At 36.8% G+C, this 20,352-nt stretch overlaps 1 pseudogene; it reads left to right on the top strand.

The window, feature by feature from the left end:
- Positions 1–3,934: 3,934 nt before the first annotated feature.
- Positions 3,935–5,125, top strand: LOC146922975 (putative F-box/LRR-repeat protein 22; annotated as a pseudogene).
- Positions 5,126–20,352: the final 15,227 nt, after the last annotated feature.

Below are 20,352 nucleotides of genomic sequence, written 5' to 3'. Positions count from 1 at the left end.
AATGTTCAATTTTTTATAACGAAAATTGAAATTTATAGAGTACCCAAGTCTAAGAACAAAAAATTCTAATTAAGAAATTTTTGAAGAAAAGACAATCCAACTTGTCTTATTTTTGAACTTGGGATTATCTGAACTATACTTAGATTCTGGACCGCAAGAGAGTTGAACTCACTAGTAGAGCCTATGAATATGTATTCATCGGGTATGCGATAAATAACGAAACATATAGGTTTTATGACCTAAATGTTAAAGTGATCATAGAATTTAAAAGATGTCGAATTCTATGTAAATATTTACCCCTTTAACTAAAGAATAGTGGGGGCACTAGTGGCGGCTCTAATGGGAGCACGACATTAGTGGGGGCAAAATAAATTTCCCTTTAAAAATTAAGAACTAATGGGAGCACGACATTAGTGGGGGCAAAATAAATTTCCCTTTAAAAATTAAGAACTAGTGGGGGCACTATATCTAATCACATTCATGTAATTAGAAATAGTTATGAAAACATCATACAAAATGTTATAGAACCTCAAGGAGGTAAGAAAGCTAAAATTGCTAAAGAGTATGAACTTGGTTTATACATTGGAAGAAGATTCATTAAGCCTTAAAGAAGTTATATCCTCATTGGATGCTGAATTATGGCAAAAGCAATAAACGATGAAATGAATTTTCTAGAGTCTAACAAAACATGAAACTTGGTTGACTTGTCTCATAGTTGCAAAACCAATCGGTTGTATTTGGTTTTTTGAAAAAAAAGAACTAAAACCTGATGGTACGGTTGATGAATACAAGGCTTTCCTTGTAGTCAAAGGTTTTAGACAAAGAGAAAAATATAGACTTCTTCGACATTCATTCATCAGTCACTAAAATCATATCCATAAGAGTACTAGTCCCTTTAGCCGCCGTTTATAACTCGATAGTACTCCAAAAGGATGTGAAAGTTGCCTTTTTATGGTGAACTAGAAGAACAAGTCTATATGGAACAACCTGAAAATTTTTGCAATTCATGGACAAGAAAACAAGGTCTGTAAGTTAGATAATTATTTGAATGGTCTAAAATAAACTCTTGAGGAATGGCATAAATTTTTTTGACATTCTAATGTTATCGAATGAGTATAAATTGAATGAAAGTGACAAATAATATTTGCACGATCATATGTCTCTATGAAGACGACTTGCTCATATTTGATTTAAAGATTCATGTTATGAATGATGTGAAATCATTGTTTATCAACAACATTGATAAGAAAGACCTAAACAAAAATTGAAGTAATTCTTGGTTTCAAGATTACTAGATCAGAAAAGATAACTTTTTTGATAAATCTCACAAGTTGAGAATATCTTAAAGAAATGTAATTATTTCACCGTAAACTTGCAATCAAATATTATGATCCAAGTGTAAGAACACTTGAGATGGAATTAGAAAAACAGAATATACGAGCATCATTGGCAGCACTTAGGTATGCCACTGAATGTATTAGATCCGACATTGTCGATGTCGTGAAACTCTTGTGCAAGTTTACTAGTAGACGGATGTGAAGCATTCCTATGCTATAGAAAGAGTCATGAGGTGTCTTAAGAAGACTATGACTCTAAGATTACTTAACTAGGAGTAACATATTGTACTTAAATGGTACAAGATATAAAATAGAACATCTTTCAGATGAATATTTAGCGACTAGTGTTTGCACATTGAGCATCACTAGAGGAGTTGTTTGTTAAAACAAATGATATTGACTCAGTCCACTATGGAATGAATCTGAGAAGAGAACACTAGAGAAAACTAGTGAAGAAACAAGTTGGCTAAGATTCTTGCTAGCTGAAATCCCTTCATGGGAGAAACCGTTACCGGCTGTGTTAATTCATTGCGATAGTACCGCGGCTATTGCAAAGATTAAGAATCGTTATTACAATGGTAAGAGACGACAGATAAGGCAAAAACATAGCACAATTAGATAGTGTATCTCTAAATGGAACGGTTAGAGTTGATTTTGTGCGTACGAATGAAAACTTAGCTGATCCTTTGACGAAAGGACTTAATAGAGAGAAAGTCCAAGAAACATCCAGTAGGATGAGACTAATGCCTATAGCCCACAAGTGATGGTAACCCGACCTACATGACTGGAGATCCCAAGAAATAGGTTCAATGGGTAAAAACAAGTCATGAAGTGGTAGAACATGCTATGAGATAAAGAATATAGAAAGCATGATCCTGCAGCTAAAGAAGGATGAGGTAATAGTAACTCTTAATGAGATCTATACTCTATGTTGAGTGGGGTACACAGCTACAGGAGTACCCTTGATAGACTCACCTATACGAATGTGGAACTTAGGCCGGTCCTATGGAATTTTGAGGCAGAATTCCTAGAGCATTCGTTAAAACTGGGATACACGTGCAGGGCCTTAAAACGCACGGGCTTTTAGAATACACCTATGAAAAGGTTTGTGTGTGGATTCTATGTCTGAGATAGAGTTCAATGCTGTAAGCAACTCTTGTTAAATCAGAATACCTTCCACTATGCTAAGGTTCAAGTTGTTGGCGACACCTTTGTATATTAGCAAATCTTATGGAAACGTTTTACGTTATTTCTCGAAACCATTTTGAAGTCAAGTGGGGGATTGTTGGAACACTAGTTAATTCTAGTGAAGAAAATTGGAAAGAAAAACACTATGAAAAAACTAGTGTGTGGGAGTGACTTAAAAATGTCCCACATTGAAGGGTCACCCCAACTAGTAAGTGTTTATATATGGGAAAAGTGACCTCCAAGGGTGTGCCATTGGGGTACCCAATTTTGTGAACGGGTGAACGCTTAAAAAAAAATTTGATATATATTTTTTTTTGTCACTTGAAAATGTTAAATTAATTAGTTAATTAATTTAATCATTATCCGTAAGCGCTACGCGTAACAAATAAATTTGTTACGATCTGACCCGATCCAAAAGCATATCCAGAAACTTCCGGATATATCCAATTAAGAAACAAAACGTGTTTGCTTAAGGATTAAGCAGACTTAATCCCCAAGTCACTCGTTTTTTGTTACAAACTCTCCCTATAAAAGGAGAGCTCGCCCCATTTGATTCTTTGCACCGAAAATTCACAGTCGATGCTTCCTGTGTTTTTTCCTCTCTTCTCCCTCCGACTTGTTTTTAACAAGTTTCTTCTGCTTCTACTCCTTTCTGTCCCTTCGGTATTAAGAGTGTTCTTAAGACCATAGTCCCTTGGTCTTAAGTTCATAGTCCCTTCGATAATATATGATTCTTCGGAATATAGAGTACTATTAAGATCATATTAAAGAATGATCTTAACAGTATATATATATATATATATATATTATTTTAAAGAGAAATGGTGGTATCACCATATTTGAGTGGTCGTAGTGCCATATTCATGTTTTGGAGAAGTTAGAATGGTGGTAACACCATATTTGAGTGGTCTCAGCACCATAATAGAATGGTAATAATACCATATTAATTTGAACGGTTTCGAATAGAGCGGTTACGTACCGTATCGAATGGCTTCGATCAAACGATTCAGGCATATTTTGAGGGTGTAATTCTCGAACGATTAACTACAGTGCAGTAGTTAATCAAACAGTTGTAGCTGGGCTTGTTTTATCCTGGAGGCGGCGTGGTTGATAGTCTACCTTGCACAACTTTGGGTAGTGCCACGAAACGTCTTAAAGAGAGCGACCTGGTCGTGACTCAACCTAGTAACAACTTCGGTAGATGATAGAATTTGGAAATTCAAATTTAACAGTTTGGAAATCCAAAAACATCAGTAATGAAGTTGATTCAAAATCATAATGTGACCATTGTTATTCCCGATATTTAACTTGAAATCCGTTCAGCATAACTCTTCATATATGTGAATATGTGTATTATCACATCTCAATTCCTTATGCAAATTCCTATCTTCTTGTTTTCCTACAGCATTATGGAAGTTGAGATCACTCATATACCAAACTGGCTTGAACTTCCTAGAGACATAACCATGAACATTCTGCAGAGACTTGATACACTTGAAATAGTAACAAGTGCATGTTTTGTGTGCCCTCTCTGGTGGAACATTTGCAAGGAACCTCTCTTATGGCGCACCATTGACATGACGAACAATATCTCTCTGTCATACCGTGACTAAGAATATTCTTCTCGTTTAGAGAAGATTTGTCGTTATGCGGTTGACCGAAGTTGTGGTCATCTCAAAGGCATTTATATTAAGAAATTTGGGACCGATGATCTACTTCTTCACATAGCTAACAGGTAGTATCAAACTTTTTTTGGTTTCTTGTACTATTAGTTTGTTATTGTAAGATCAGTGACCCTAGTTTTGTTTCTAGATGAAGGTTATACATTCTCTAAGGTTCTTATTTTTAGATTGTTTTTTAGCGGTGTTTATTTTCTGAACTTATAGCATGCCTATATGTTTGCAGCAAATAGTTAATTTTCTTTGCTGCATCCTTTTGGCATTTATGCATGTATAGAGTTAATTAATTTGCAGATTGTCGTATAATTTTTTTTAATAGTAATTAGGTTAATCAAAAGATTTATCTTTCCATCATTTGTTTTTAAAATTTTCAGTACAAGTCACCTTAGATGCATACGGCTTGAAGGATGCAATAAAATTTCAAGTGAAGTATTTGAGGGAGTTGTGAAGCAGCAGCCATTTTTAGAAGAGCTTGACATTTATCATTGTTTTTACATTGAGACGCGGTTTTTTCATTATATTGGCAAATGTTGTCCACTTTCGAAATCGCTGAAATTTATCCCTTCTCTTGAGCAAGAAGATAAGAATGACAATGTTGCGTTTGCTACTGCAAAAACAGTGCCTGGGTTGCGTCAGCTTATGATTTTGAATAACGAACTCTCTAATGATGGATTGCTTGCTATTCTAGATGGATGTCCTCTTCTTGAATCTCTTGATCTCCGCGGATGTCTTCATCTTAATTTGGATGAAAGTTTGGAGAAAAGATGCATTGAGAAGATCAAAGAATTTCGATTTCCAGGCGAATATATAGATCCTATTGGTAGCATTATTGGTTATATTCGCAGTCTATGTCCTAAATTTACTTTTTTTGAATCGATCAATTACGATCAACTTTCTATGTTAATCAACGCTTTTTATTAGTCAAAACCATATTAATGTTGATCATGTGTTGAAAATATTGTTTTCTTTCTATTCTCATTTGGTTGGAAGTTTCCCACACCCCACCAATTAGATGTTTTATTATGCCCTTTCCCCAGAAAATCTTTGTCAGCAATGTATTCTAATGTTGATTAACAAAGAATTTGATATTGCATTCTCGTTGAATTTTTTGACCATTTAATATCTGTCAACACTACGTGAGTAAGTGTACCAAGCACCAGTATAGTGCCATAATACCATAAAGTATAAATTAAAAACATATCATAAATCCCTTTCCAAACACAATGTTAAAACAAGCAAAAGATGAAATGGAATTATAAAAGATGGGTGAATGTTCATAAGGAAGCGACTCATGCTCTACATTGGTTCAAATTCTGTTATGATCTAGGACCTTGAGGCCGTGTACATATTTGTAGGGCTGGAAATGAGTCGAGTCGAATCGAACTTGTCTGAGCTCGACTCGACTCGATAAGATTTGGTTCAGCTCGAAACTCGGCTCGAGTTCGTTACGAACTTTTTTTTAGCTCGAACTCGACTCGGTTTGAGTTCGCTAACAACTCAGTTCGGCTCGTTAGGTTCAGTTTAGTTGCTCGAATCTCATAATTTAGAAGTCATTTTTTTGCAATAAAAATATTAAAATTTTATAGATCTTTGGTCTTTCAGATTTTTCTTTTTAAATCCAATAGGACTTAGCACAAGCTGTGTAAAAGGGCTCAACAATATAGAGAATAGAACAATTTGAATCGATCATGAACTGAAAACACCTGCATCCAATACAATTAAAAAGATGGACTTTGGTAGAAATCCTAATGCAATCCCTTGATCAGAAAAGAGCATGAAATAGAAGCTCAAAATGCCAAAAACTCCAGCAAGGAAAATATAGAAAATAAAGCTGAATAAAACACAGTTGCACCAATCTTCTAGTTTTGTGATAAAGAACAATGAACATAGTACCAATTGTTGTACAAAATATCAAATGTTGTTGGATAAACACAGCTGCACCGTTCTTTAAAAGTTTTGTGGTAAAAAAAAAATTATAAGAATATTGGTTCCACAATAGAGAATGATTTTCTCCTTTGGTTAGCTATGCCACTTGCTAAATCTGCCTATTGCCATCCGAGAAGAAGAAGAAGAAATAAATGTTTTCTGTTTTTGTGGAATTGGAAAATGAAATATTGATTAAAGGAAATGAAGGCTATGACCAATAAAATTAAATTCCAACCTCCTAGAGAATGGAACTGATGCGTCAAAAACAAGAAGGAAAATGGAGCGACACTTAAGTTTTTTTTTTTTTTTTTAACATTTAATTCATTTAATAAATATAAAAGTATTTGAAACTTACATATATAAAAATACATACGTACATATACACAAAAACACACATATATAATAGAGCCATCTCATGAACCAAACGAGTCAAACTATCTATAGTTCATGTTCAGCTCATTTAATCAGCGAACTTAATTTTCAGCTCAAGTTCGGCTCATTTGGTTCACGAACCAAGTTCAACGGATTAATTACCGAATCGAATTTCGAACTATTTTCGAGTTGGTTCGGTTCATTGCCAGCCCTACATATTTGTAACTTGATTAAATTCTTTTATAGGAATAAATAATTATTGTACATTTTTTTATTGACAACAGATATATATATATATATATAAACTTTGAAGGTGAGAAAAACACAAGAAGGGGGGGTTGAATTGTGTTTTTGGAAAATTCTTCGTTTCTCCTACAAACTGAACACACTTGATCAGAAGCTAAGTGAGACAGCTTCTGAAGTGTTAATCAGAATCTAAATGCAGCGGAATAAAACAGAGAGAGAGAAGAAGAACGACACAAAGCAATTATACTGGTTCCTTCCACAATCCGGAAGTAGTCCAGTTCCCCTTGCACTTCCAAGGAGATTTCACTAAGAGTAATATCTGATTACAATTGCTCAAGCACACAAGCAAGAGACTTCCTTTGCTCAAGCACACAAGCAAGAGACTTCCTTTGCTCAAGAACACAATCAAGAGACTTCCTGCTCAAGCACAACTGCAAGAGACTTCTAACTAAACAAAATTACACAGAAAATTGTTTAAGGTTGAACGCTTGATATACAATCAGAGGTGCTCACAATACAAATCAGATACAGACTCAATGGACTTAAGAATTTCTAAGATATGACTTTGAGACATAGAAATTCTAAGTGAATGCAGAACAATTTCAGCAGAGGTTTGACACTTGTAAAAATGTTGAGAGTCTGTTGTTCAGCATTACCAAATCTCTAGGTCTTCACTCCTTTATATAGAGGTGTGAAAGAGACGTTGTGAAATTGCCAGCATATCAAAGAGTCGTTGTTGAAGCTTGATCTTTCACCTTTGATCTTTTGCCTGATTTGGTTGTTGTCCTATGAAGAACCAATTTGAAATCCATTCCTTATCCAAAGGAACATCTATGCAGGCGAAGCCGTATTCTGGAGCTGTTTTCTTGTCTTGTAGCGTGGACACAAAACAGAGTAGTGGAGAACGTGGTTGTACAATTCGTACAAATGTCAACGCTTTCGTCCAAATTGCAAGCACATGCCTTCAAACACCTTTGAAATGAACGTTGCAAAATTCCACTAATCCTTTGTTGTGTTTTCGAATCCAATAGACAGCTTTTGCAGTGATGATTCTTCAATCCTTGAATCTTCGCAAATCCAGTTGATCTTCAGCTTCTGGTGAAATGGCTTCTGATGAGGCAGCTTCTGCAGCTTCTGATGATGCAGCTTCTGATGATGCAACTTCTGATGATGCAGCTTCTGATGATATGGCTTCTGGACCTCTTGTCTTCAGGAGCACTATTCTTCAGGAGCACTATTCTTACTTCAGAAGCGACTTAACTTCATGAGCGCTTTTTCTCTTCAGTAGCAAGTTGCCTTCAGGAGCGTCCAAGCTTCAAATTTTGTTGTTTCCTTTGCTCTTTATTTGCTCATTCAGAACCAATGATGATGTAACTTTTTAATTATGGTCCTGTACACTTGAACAAATATTAGCTAGTCCAATTTACAATTTTTAATACCTTGTTATCATCAAAACTCTTTAAGGTTCATTGTTAAACACATTTTATTCCAACAATCTCCCCCTTTTTGATGATGACAAACAAAAGTATTTAAAAATTGATCAATTGTTGTTAATCTAATTAACAAGTTGACTTTGGGGTCCTGAGGTTTGTAATATCAGAATCTGAGGTTTGTAAGCTCAAACTCCCCCTGAGTCTGATAGTCTTTAAGGTGAGGTTTGTAAGCTCTCCCTAAGTTCTATCCAGGTTAATTAAATTCATTTTACGCATAATAAAATTATCAGAGCTTAAAAATTGAATCATTGAAAGAATATACTTATAGATAAGAAGAATGGTTCAATTAATTTTACTTGATTTTTTGATACTCCTTCTTTCGTTCATAGCTTATACCAATAAGGTAAAAAATGATAGAAGTTTCTCAAAAAGTTTCAAATATCATTAATGGGGCTCAGAGCCTTTAAATACTTGTCACATATACTCCCCCTTTTGTCATTATCAAAAAAAATTGAAATAAAAGAAAATAAGCATAAGAGACAAAAAGATGTGAGAAAAACTCAAACATGAAGAGAGTATAATAAGTAAATAACTAGACTATCCAGGCAATCAGAATCAGAATCAGTTAAGCATTCAGAAGCAATAAACATTAAAGCAAGACAGTTTCAGAAGCAGAGACTAAGAACTTAAAACAAACAACAAACAAAAGATAACACTAAGGTGTGCAACTAAGGGTTGGTTTGTTGTTGTTTCTTTATCTTCTCCATTTCGTCAATTTTCTTCTGCAACTGTTCTTCAAGATATTGTTGCCTCTGGAGAAGAGCCTGTTCCCTTTCTCTAGCCTCTTGCTGCTGCTTTGCCATCTGTTGCCTCAGAAGCTTAAACATCCTTGCATCTCTGGTCAAGTAGTCCATTTCTGAGAAGAATGGCTTGTTTGCCAGGAGCAGTGTAGGACTTCTAACTATGAGACTTTTCTTCAGATGCTCCATTAACTTTCTGACAGAAGCTTCCTTGCTTCTGATGCACTTGTCTTTTACATCTTCTATAAACTCAGCAGCTCGGTTCTGAAGTGATGCCCAGAAGTCTTCATATGCATTGGTGAGATCAATTGTCCTTCTTTGATCCACCAGATCTTGCATTTGAGAAAGAATAGTGAGTAGCGCAGCATTAATATATCCAGATTCCAGGATGTTTGGGGGTGGTTGTTCAAGAGTTTCAAGATCAGAATCACTAAGTTCAAGGTCTTGAACAGGGCTAGAAACTGGAATGGTGATGTGTTGAGTTGGGGTTGAGGTTGATGGCTGGTCAGAAGCAATGTGTGCGGTAGAGATTGAGTCTTGGACATTGACTTGAGAAATGTCAATATCCATGGGAGTTGGTTCTGGTGAGTGTTCTGGTTGTTGATAGTCAGTTTCAGTTGATGGTTGTTGTGGTGAAGTTGATGTTTGATTGTTGAGTTGGGGGTCAATGGTTGCAACTGGTGATTGTGGGGGTGATGAGAGTTTATGTGGTTCAGGTGTTTGTTGACGGGGGCTTTCTGAAACAACTCTATCAAAAGCAGCTGCTTCTGGAGTTGTCTCAGAGGCTTTTTCTGAGGTTGATTCAACATTTTCTGGAGGAATCATGTTGAGAGGTTGAATGTTAAGAGGTTGAGGGTTAAGGCGAAAGATAGTATCAATGACTCTATCTCTCTGCTCAGCCATTTCAGCCAACTTCTCATTGATTATATGACCAACTGGTTCATAAGTAGTTGACTGAGAGGGCTTTTAGTTGGTTTTGGTTGATGTTGACTGGCTTTTTACTGGTTTTTGAAAGAGTTGAGCTAAGGGTATATCATCATCAGAATCTGATGATGATGAGGATGCGGAATCTGATGATATATTAATTACCGTTTCTGGTTCAGGATCAGAATCCTCTTTAGTAGACTCACTGGCCATCAGCATCAGTTGCTTGGCTTCTGAAACTACAAACTCTTGTAGCTCAGCAGCAATTACCAAGACTTTTTCAGCTTCTGCCTTCTTCCCTTGTAAGTCCTTTAACTCCAAATCAGAAGCAGCTTGAGCTATCATGGTGATATGAGGAAAATCCTTGGTCCTCCTCAAGGCTGGCTTCCTCTTCCCCTTTGGTATAGCTGGTTGTACATGAGCAATACCAGTACTTAGGACTACACTAGAGTTGATGTCTTCAGCTAACTCTTCAATTGATGACATTGCAGAACCACCAATCTTAAGCTTGTCAGAGGCAGGTCTTGCCTTCTTAGCAGATTCTTCAACCTTCAGATACTCTTCTTTGGTCATTTTCCTCTTAGCTCTTCTGCCTTTTGCCAGAGGCACAATACCACCATAGTGATCCTTGATGTACCTCATCTGCACTTCAATAGGATCCTGTTTGCAGATGGGTGGAAAATCCCTCATAAGATCAGACAAGACATGAGATACACTTAGATCAGTTCTAAGTTTGGTGACCTTACTGACCAGCTTCAAATTCTTGAGAGTTTGAGCATTTATGAATGCTCCAGTCTTTGTATCCAGCAGTTGATCTGTGTAGCCTTGAGCTCTGCTTAAACAGTCCAAGACACCTCCTTGATAGAATATCTCTGATAAGAGTCTTCCATAAGGAACCCAGGGTTTATCCAGCAACTGACTCTGTTTCAGACACTCTATCAGGTACTTGAACATATATTTGGGCACGTTCACCTTTTCCTTCTTGATGAAGTGCTGGAGAAAGACCTTCTGAGCCAAATTTGGTTTCTCATTATCACCACATGGAAACAAATCTTCATTCTGAATCTTCAGAAGCATCTTAGTTACCATGCTTAATTCAGCATATTTCTTCTCCTTCTCAGAATTGTATATAACCAAGTTAGCTGGTTCTCTCCAAATGCGTTTTTCAGCAGCACTTGAAAGATCAATTCCAGAGTGGTATCCAGAGGCTTCAACCTTAAGAACAGATTCTATCTGCCATTGTGTAATTCTTACTGGAATACCGCAGATGCTTGATCTGATTTCATCTTCAACAAACGGCGCAAGACCCATTTCTTCTATTGTCTTCCCTTCTAATTCAGGATACATCAACACCATTTGACTTTCCTCAGCTAGGGATGCCGCTCTGTTGTAAACTTTTGCTCTTACCCAGAAGTGTCTAACTAGAGCTTCATATGTTGGTCCATTCAACATTTTGAAGTAATGCATGAGTCCTTGCTCTTCATAGTAGCTTCTGATCCAACACTTATGAAAAGCCAGAGAATCAAAATCCACTGGATTCTCTATCTGAACTTGTAAATCCCATTCTTCCAATTTCATGCTTCTTCCTCTGTAGTCATATTCAGGGACCATCCGTGAAGTAGATACTGAACCTTCTCGTTGCGAACTTGATGATGCCATTTGATGATGATTGAAGAATATTTGAAGAAAATGAAGATTTTAGGGTTCTAAGGTTGAGAGAATGCGCTTACTTCGCACTAACAGGTGTGAGAGCAAATGTGTTTGTTGTGAGTGAGTAGTGTGTGAATTGACAAAGTGTTAAGAGTAAAACGATTGCAATTCAAAAGAGACAAACAAACATAACATTAATGACTAATTGGGGGCGCGGGCGCGTGAAAAGTACTTTCAAAGCTATTAAATCAACATTGCCCTTTTAGTTATACACCAACACATACATGCCACGTCAGAAGTTCTCAGAGTAACTACCAAGTTAGTGGGCCAGAAGTTACCTTAAAAAGTAACTCCCAACGTTTCCACTAATTCAACTATTCAGAAGCAAAAAAAAAAAAAATCCAGCTTCTGGACTTCAGATGCTGACGTCATCATCAGAAGCGAGTTTTCCTCAGAATCTCAATAAAGAGCTTCTGATGGACTACTGCTTCTGAACTAACTTCAGAACCTAAAATCCTATTCAGGAGCAAGCAAACTTTAATCAGACACGTAGTGCATGTTCAAATTTTTCTTTATAAAATCAAATCTTTCAACAGTTAAAGGCTTAGTAAATATATCAGCCCATTGATTTTCAGTATCAATGAATTGTATATCTAAAATTCCTTTTTGAACACAGTCTCTGATAAAATGGTGTTTGATTTCAATATGCTTAGCTCTTGAATGCAAAATTGGATTTTTAGACAAACAAATAGCAGCAGTATTATCACAATAAATGGGAATACTGTTAGCAATTATCTGATAGTCTTCCAACTGATGTTTCATCCAAAGTAGTTGTGTACAACAACTTGCAGCTGAAATGTATTCTGCTTCTGTTGTAGACATAGCAATAGTTGTTTGTCTTTTGCTAGCCCAGGATATAAGATTATCACCCAGAAATTGACAATTGCCACTAGTTGACTTTCTTTCAATCCTATCACCAGCATAATCAGCATCACAGAATCCAATTAGCTTATAATCTAAGGATTTCCTATAAAGGAGTCCAAGATTAGTTGTTCCTTTCAAATACCTGAAGATTCTCTTGACAGCGGTCATATGAGATTCTCTAGGATCTGATTGGAATCTTGCACACAAGCATACACTGAATAAAATATCTGGCCTAGATGCAGTGAGGTATAACAAAGAACCAATCATACCTCTGTACAGCTTCTGATCTACTTTAGCTCATTCATCTTCTTTGCTTAAGGTGCACGTAGGGTGCATTGGAGTGTTCATAACTTTACAATCTTCAAGCTTGAACTTCTTCAGAAGCTCCTTTGTGTATTTTGATTGATGAACATAGACTCCATCTTTGCATTGATTGATTTGAATGCCAAGGAAGAACTTCAGCTCTCCCATCATGCTCATTTCAAATTCATCCTGCATTAACTTAGAAAATTCCTTGCAAAGAGATGCATTAGTAGAACCAAATATTATATCATCAACATATATTTGCACAACAAGAATATCTTTCCCAGGGGTCCTTCTGAAGAGTGTTGTATCAACCTGTCCTCTTTTAAAATCATTTTTGATTAAGAAATTACTTAGTCTATCATACCAAGCTCTGGGAGCTTGTTTCAAGCCATATAGTGATTTCTTCAGTTTAAACACATGGTCAGGATATTTAATATCCTCAAATCCAGGAGGTTGCTTGACATACACTTCTTCTTCTATGACACCATTGAGAAATGCACTCTTGACATCCATTTGATATAATATTATGCCATGATTAACTGCATAGGAAAGAAGTAACCTGATTGCTTCCAATCTTGCAACTGGAGCAAATGTTTCAGTGTAATCAATGCCTTCTTGTTGACTATACCCTTGTGCAACAAGTCTGGATTTGTTTCTTGTTACTTCTCCTTGCTCATTCAACTTGTTTCTGAATACCCATTTTGTTCCAATAATGTTCTTAAGCTGAGGTTTGGGTACCAGATCCCACACATCATTTCTTTGAAATTGATTCAACTATCCTTTTATAGATATGATCCATCCATCATCTGAAAGTGCTTCATCAACTGTTGTAGGTTCAATCATTGAGATTAGTCCAATCATTGACTCTTCTTGTCTGAAATGTGATCTTGTTCTTCTTGGACTATCTTTGTTTCCAATGATTAACTCCTCAGGATGTGAAGACTTGTGTTTGAATGTGTTTCTGGGAGGATCTGCTTGATGTGAGCCATCTTGTGCTTCATCAGAAGCAGCTTCATCTTGCGCTTCTGATGTGGGTTCAGCTTCTGGACTATCTTCAGATTCAGCTATCTGATCAGGTTCTGGAGTAGCTTCAGGAACCTGTATCTCTGCAAAACTTTCATCTTGCTTTGAAGTTTTATCTTCAAGCTCCTTGTCATCAAATTTAACGTGCATAGATTCTTCAACACAGAGTGTCTCTGAATTATACACTATGTATGCCTTTGACCTTTCAGAGTAACCTTAGAAGAATCCTCTTTGGGCCTTGGCATCAAATTTATTTAGGTAGAGCTTGTTGTTCAGAATGTAACATGTACATCCAAATTGATGAAAGTAAGAGATATTGGGTTTTCTTCCTTTAAAGAGTTCATATGCTGTTTTCTCCAAAATAGGTCTAATATAGATCCTGTTTTGAACATAACATGCTGTATTCACTGCTTCTGCCCAAAAATGTTTAGCCAAATTGTTTTCATGGATCATGGTTCTGGCCATTTCTTGTAAAGTTCTATTCTTTCTTTCTACAACCCCATTTTGTTGTGGAGTTCTAGGAGAAGAGAATTCATGGATAATTCCATGTTTTTCACAAAAAGCTTCAAATGGCTCATTTTCAAATTCTCCACCATGATCACTTCTGATTTTCAAAATCTTTGACTCTTTTTCAGTTTGAATTTGTGTGCAGAAGTTACTGAATACCTCATATGCATGATCCTTACTTTTCAGAAATTTTACCCAAGTCCATCTGATGTAATCATCAACAATGACTAATCCATATTTACTTCCATATAAGGATAGAGTACTCACTGGTCCAAATAAGTCAATATGAAGTAGTTCTAAGGGTCTGGAGGTTGAAACAATGTCTTTGGTTTTAAAAGATGATTTCACAATTTTCCCTCTCTGACATGCACCACAGAGTGCATCTGAATGATAGTCAATGTCTGGTAGGCCTTTGACAAGTTGTAACTTACTAAGCTTAGAGATTAATCTCCAGTTATCATGCTCCAACCTTCTGTGCCACATCCATTTCTTATCATTCACTGATAGAAGGCAAATTACCTTCTGATCAGCCAGTTCAGAAAAATTGATTTTGTAGACATTGTCAACTCTCTTTCCCTTGAACACAATGGATTTGTCTTTCTTGTTGATTACTGTACAGTTGGGTTTCTCAAAAAGCACATCATAACCATTATTACAAAATTGACTAATGCTCAAAAGGTTATGTTCAAGACCATCTACCAACCATACATTATTAATTGAGGTAGAGGAATTACCAATAGTTCCTGTACCTATGATCTTGCCTGACTGGTTGCCTCCAAACTTCACATTTCCTCCCTCTTTCATTGTTAGGCTGAGGAACATGGACTTCTCTCCTGTCATGTGTCTTGAGCAACCGCTGTCTAGGTACCATGATCTTTGCTTTGGCACTGCTCTTAGACATACCTGCATCATTGACATTTTTAGATTTAGGTACCCATTGTCCTATGGGTCCTGGAAGGTTAGTACTTAAGGCTTTACTCTTCACTTCTTGTACCTTGTGCTGTGAGTTGGGTTGCTTCTAATTAACCATCACCTTAGGTTTTGGTACTTCAGAAGCAGTAACTGTCTTCTTCTGAAACTTAGACTTCAGAACCTCAGATTTTGGTTTCACCAGACTCTGAGGAATAGGTTCTGATCTTTTCAGGATCCTAACCTTTGAAGTCTTGGAATCAGATTTGATCATAGCCTTTGACTTAGAGTTCTTTGGCTTTGAAGTAATCTTAGCCTTAGAACTAGAAGCTTCAGGTTCTGATTGAACAACAGTTTCCAACTCAGCACCTTCTGGTACAAAGAAGGTTTTCAGACCTTCCTTGATGCATTCACAACAAGATTTTAGATTGGTTTTCTCAAGTTTCACTTCTGGAAAACCAATTCCTCTGCCATTGTTCTTGTAAATGCTATAAATCATAGAAGCCACTCTGCTTCTGTCAATGCCAGATATAATAAAATCTTCAAGAGCAATTTCATGGTTACTTAAAGGTTTTTCGTTACACTTTTCTTGTAGCTTCTGACATAAGAACCTGAGCTGATCTTCATACGTTTTACACATGAAGTCAAAGCCCTTAAGTCCTTGTTCAGAAGCTTTCTGATCCAATAGAGTTGATTTTTGCTGTTTTACCAGATCAGCATATTTTTCTTTTAAATCCTTCAACTCATTGGTTCTTACTTCAAAATGTGTAAGAAGTTCTTTAAGTGACTCAACAAGTTCATCTCTGGGAATTTTGGAATATACCTCGTTTTCACTTCTGAGTCTGAATCTGATCCAGCTTCTGAAGTTGTTGTTGCTACCAACCCAACAGCTACCTTTGCATCTTCATCAGCTTCCTCTTTATCAGATCCAGATTCACTTCCCAAATCATCCCAGGTTGCCATTAAACTCTGCTTCTTGAATTTGCTTGGTTTGAATGTAGACCTCTTTGACTTGTCCTTTGACTTTTCTCTTTGAAGATCAGGGCATTCAACAATGAAGTGTCCAGGCTTCTTACAGTTGAAGCATCCCTTCTGATCTTCTTTCCTTGAGCTTCTGGAGTTACCCCTTCTGGCGAGAAACTTTCTGTTCTTCTTGGCCAGATACTGAAGTCTGTTTGAGAGCATGGCCATTTCAGCAGCATCTGGTTCAGAATCTGAACTTGACTGTTCTTCCTCTTCAGATTCAACCACTTTGAGAGCTTTTGATGACTTGCCTTTGGATGGAAGAGCTATTGATTTACTCTTCTTAGTAGACTCATGTTCATTAAGACTTAACTCATGAACTTTGAGAGAACTAACAAGATCTTCGACACTTAAAGTGTTTAAATCTTTAGCTTCCTCAATGGCAGTCACCTTTGGTCTCCATCTGGCAGGTAAGCTTCTGAGTATCTTGCTTACATGATCAGAAGCAACATAGCTCTTCTTCAGAATCTGTAGCCCAGAGACTAAGGTTTGAAACCTTGAGTACATCTCCTCAATAGTTTCATCATCCTTCATCTTGAATAACTCGTACTGATGTACAAGCATGAGAGCTTTAGCTTCTTTGACCTTCTTGCTGCCTTCGTAGTTTGAACAGAGAGAAGCAAACATAGCTTTGGCAGTGGACTTGTCACTCATCTTCATGTACTCTGCTTTGGGTATAACAGTGACAAGAGCTCCTCTGATAATATGATGCTTCTTGTAGAGTTTCTTCAACTCAAGAGTATGTTTCTTTCTATCCATAGCAGCTCCTTCTTCATCAAGGACTAAATCTCCAACACCATCTTCCAGAATATCCCATAATTCTTCATCTAGGCTCATGATGTAACTGTAAAAGTTGGTTTTCCACCAAGAAAATTCTTCAGCATCTCCATTGAATTTTGGAATCTTTCCAACACTGGATTTCTTACTATCACTATAATCATGTGAAACATTTTTATATCTAGTATCACCAGAACCAGGAGGAGGAGTAGACATGTTTTTCTCAGATCTTTGACTGTTGCACGGTTAAGTGTTTCACAACAGACCAAGGCTCTAGATACCAATTGAGGGTGAGAAAAACACAAGAAGGGGGGGTTGAATTGTGTTTTTGGAAAATTCTTCGTTTCTCCTACAAACTGAACACACTTGATCAGAAGCTAAGTGAGACAGCTTCTGAAGTGTTGTCATACCCCAATTTTTGACCTAAGATCCCGCTGACACATGTCACGTATCGATCTGATGTTTCAGTTAAAAAAATCCGGCAGAAAGGTATTTTAAAATACCTCATATTTGATTTCTAGTAGTCCCATTTTCTCTCTATCATTCTTATCTTGTTATTAGTCGTCATTTCCATCTTTTATCTTGTGTAAAATTAATTTGATTTTTATTCGTTTTTTATTAGTCATTTTTTAATTAGTCATTTTTAATTAGTCATCCATTTCTTCCCAATTAATTATTTCATTCTTTTAGATAAGTCCAAGGCCTGCATAATCCTTTTTATTTTATTTTTCATATGTTATTATTTCTTTTATTATTTTTTATTATTATTATTTGTTCATAAAAATCAAAATGGTCCAAGTTCATCAAACATGTCACGCGCCTAACACAACCCTGATGCATTTTACGTCCAAAAACGGTCCCAATTCACAACCAGCCTGTCCCACGCGCGTTTCACCCTCATCCTCATCCAGAAACGCACAACGCGTTCTAATACTTTCATCCCAATCCAGTAACAGAAGCCTCCTATTCTCCTCCCCAAGCTACTAACTTCTGGCCTCATTTTAAACAAACCCTAGCCTCAGCTTAACACTATAAATACAACACGCACACCAGCAGAGAGAAGGAGGAAGGAACCGGGAAAGGAGGACAGAGGCAGCAAACAAAACCATTTGGAATCAGAGACGCAGATACAACCAGCGCATCATCACAGTCACGCATAACGACCGTAGACGAACCAGACGAACAAACAACCGCCATCGCACATCTCGATCTCGACGTTCACAAGCCAGGGTCGAAACCAGTCTCAAAGGAACCAAACAAAGACGGATCTGAAAAGAATTTCTAAAAGGTAGTACTTCTGTTCCCTCTTTAGATTTAGGCTGTCTGTCTGTTTTTGTTTGTTTTAAGGTAAGAATTAGGATTAGGGAGTAGAGTAGAAGAGAAGCACGAAAAAATTCAAAAAAAAACAGAGTATACAGCGGCGGCGCCGCCACCTGCGACGGTCGGCCGCCGCGTCGCCGCCTGCGACCACCCCCTACCGCCGCGAGACCCACCAGCTTCTGGGCTGTTCATTGTTGTTCTTGAAAAGCAATATAGAAGAAGGAAACTTGAGAGAGAAAGGAGACGAGAGAGAGAGAATTGACAGAGAGAGAGAGAAAAAAAGCTTGTAAAAATGGAGAGTGAAGGCTGTTAAGCCTATTTATAAGCTGGAGTATTCCTATGCGTGAGGGTGCATGTCTTACCATGCATCCACGCACCCCCTGTCCTTTGATTCTTTGATCTTGTGGTCTAGGTTACTCCCCTGCATGATTGGACCAAAGCTGTCTGATTTTAATCAGACGGCTAAGGTTTAACCTGATGACCCAAAACCATTTTAAAACCGACCCGCCACTTGACCCATGGCCCGTTTCGGTTCTGTCCTCCCTTTTAAGCCCAATTCATTTTTACCATTTTGCACACCCTACCTGCTTCACGCACCCCCCAGTATTCCATTTCTATACCGTTTTCATGCATATTTAGTTACATCTTGCATTTTCAATTATTTCTGTTGCATCTTATTTTAGTTAGTTCTCTTGTATCATTCCGCATCGTCCCTTTTTTTTTCCTCATGTTACTTATTGTTATAGCAAGATTTTAGAATATGTAACTAGGCTTCATGTAATTTGTTCATTTATTTTCGTTTCTTGCACATAATTTAGAATGTAAATATAGGATTAATGTAATTTATTTACTTTCTCGCAGACCATAGAATGTATTAATAGGTTTTTTGTAATAGCTTAGGTTGTGTGTGCGTGTGTGTGTGTATGCCTTACTTTTATGCTCGGTAGTTTAGGTAAAGGACTCTTGTGATGGTCCAACGCCACCATAGAGTTCTCACGCTTTTACTTATTTATGCTCCGTTAGTTTAATTTCATCCTAGTCATTTAAAAAACCACAAAAAACATGCAAATAGTCCAAAAATCACAAAAATATTTTCTTAAATAAACCTCGATCTTAAATCGAGTGACGTCTTTTTATTTTTCTTTTCTTAATCAAATATCAATCAATCTAATTTATTTTCGAGTCCATTTTCTTTAATATTAAAAAACACAAACATAATCATTTTTGCCATTTGGCTGTTCCATTTTAATTTTTTTTTTCTTTCACACTAATAAAAAATACACAACCAATCAAACGTCAGTTTTTTTAACCACGAACTACGTGATTTTGATCCCTCACGGGTACGTAGGCAGAGGACTTTGTTCTTCCAAATCAATAAAATGTAGATAAACTAGGTCTCATTTCTTTTATCTTTTCAAACTCCATTTTTCTTCAAAACAAGCAAGTTATAGCACATTAATTAAATAAAATCAAGAGGTTCCCGTAGAGTACTACGGACATAAAGGGTGCTAACACCTTCCCTTTATGTAACTAACCCCCGAACCCTAAATCTTTTCAAAATGTGGGGTGTTTGAACTTTTTTCCCCTTTTCTTTAAAAATTAAATGTTCAGTCGTGAAATAATCAAGTGAGTCAAAAGCTAATCAAATAGCTTTGATCTCCGAAAAATGACGCGACAGAAATGGCGACTTCACTGGGGACACCCCCTAAGAGGGTTGAGCCTAACTTGGTCTTATTTAATTTTTGTGCTATAACTTGCTTAAAAAACAAAAATAAAAGATGGAAATACGTGTATATCTGTTCATCCTTCTTCTTTCTCCTTTCTAACGTGAGTGGTGAGATAAGTCCTACACCCGGACTTGAGAGAAATTTAAGATAGGACGGTGGTATAATCATAGTGCCTTGCCAAGAGTGAATTTTGGTTTGTGACACATGTGATAACCCCACTCAACTTAGGAATCTTGGAAGTATACTATGTTGGCATGAGTATTCGTGTTTGGCATGTTATT

The sequence above is a fragment of the Medicago sativa genome, chromosome 5, assembly GCF_051527215.1.
Source record: "Medicago sativa cultivar Bolivia chromosome 5, Bolivia_mono, whole genome shotgun sequence".
Taxonomy (NCBI): Eukaryota; Viridiplantae; Streptophyta; class Magnoliopsida; order Fabales; family Fabaceae; genus Medicago; species Medicago sativa.
This window is presented reverse-complemented; position numbering and strand designations above follow the sequence as displayed.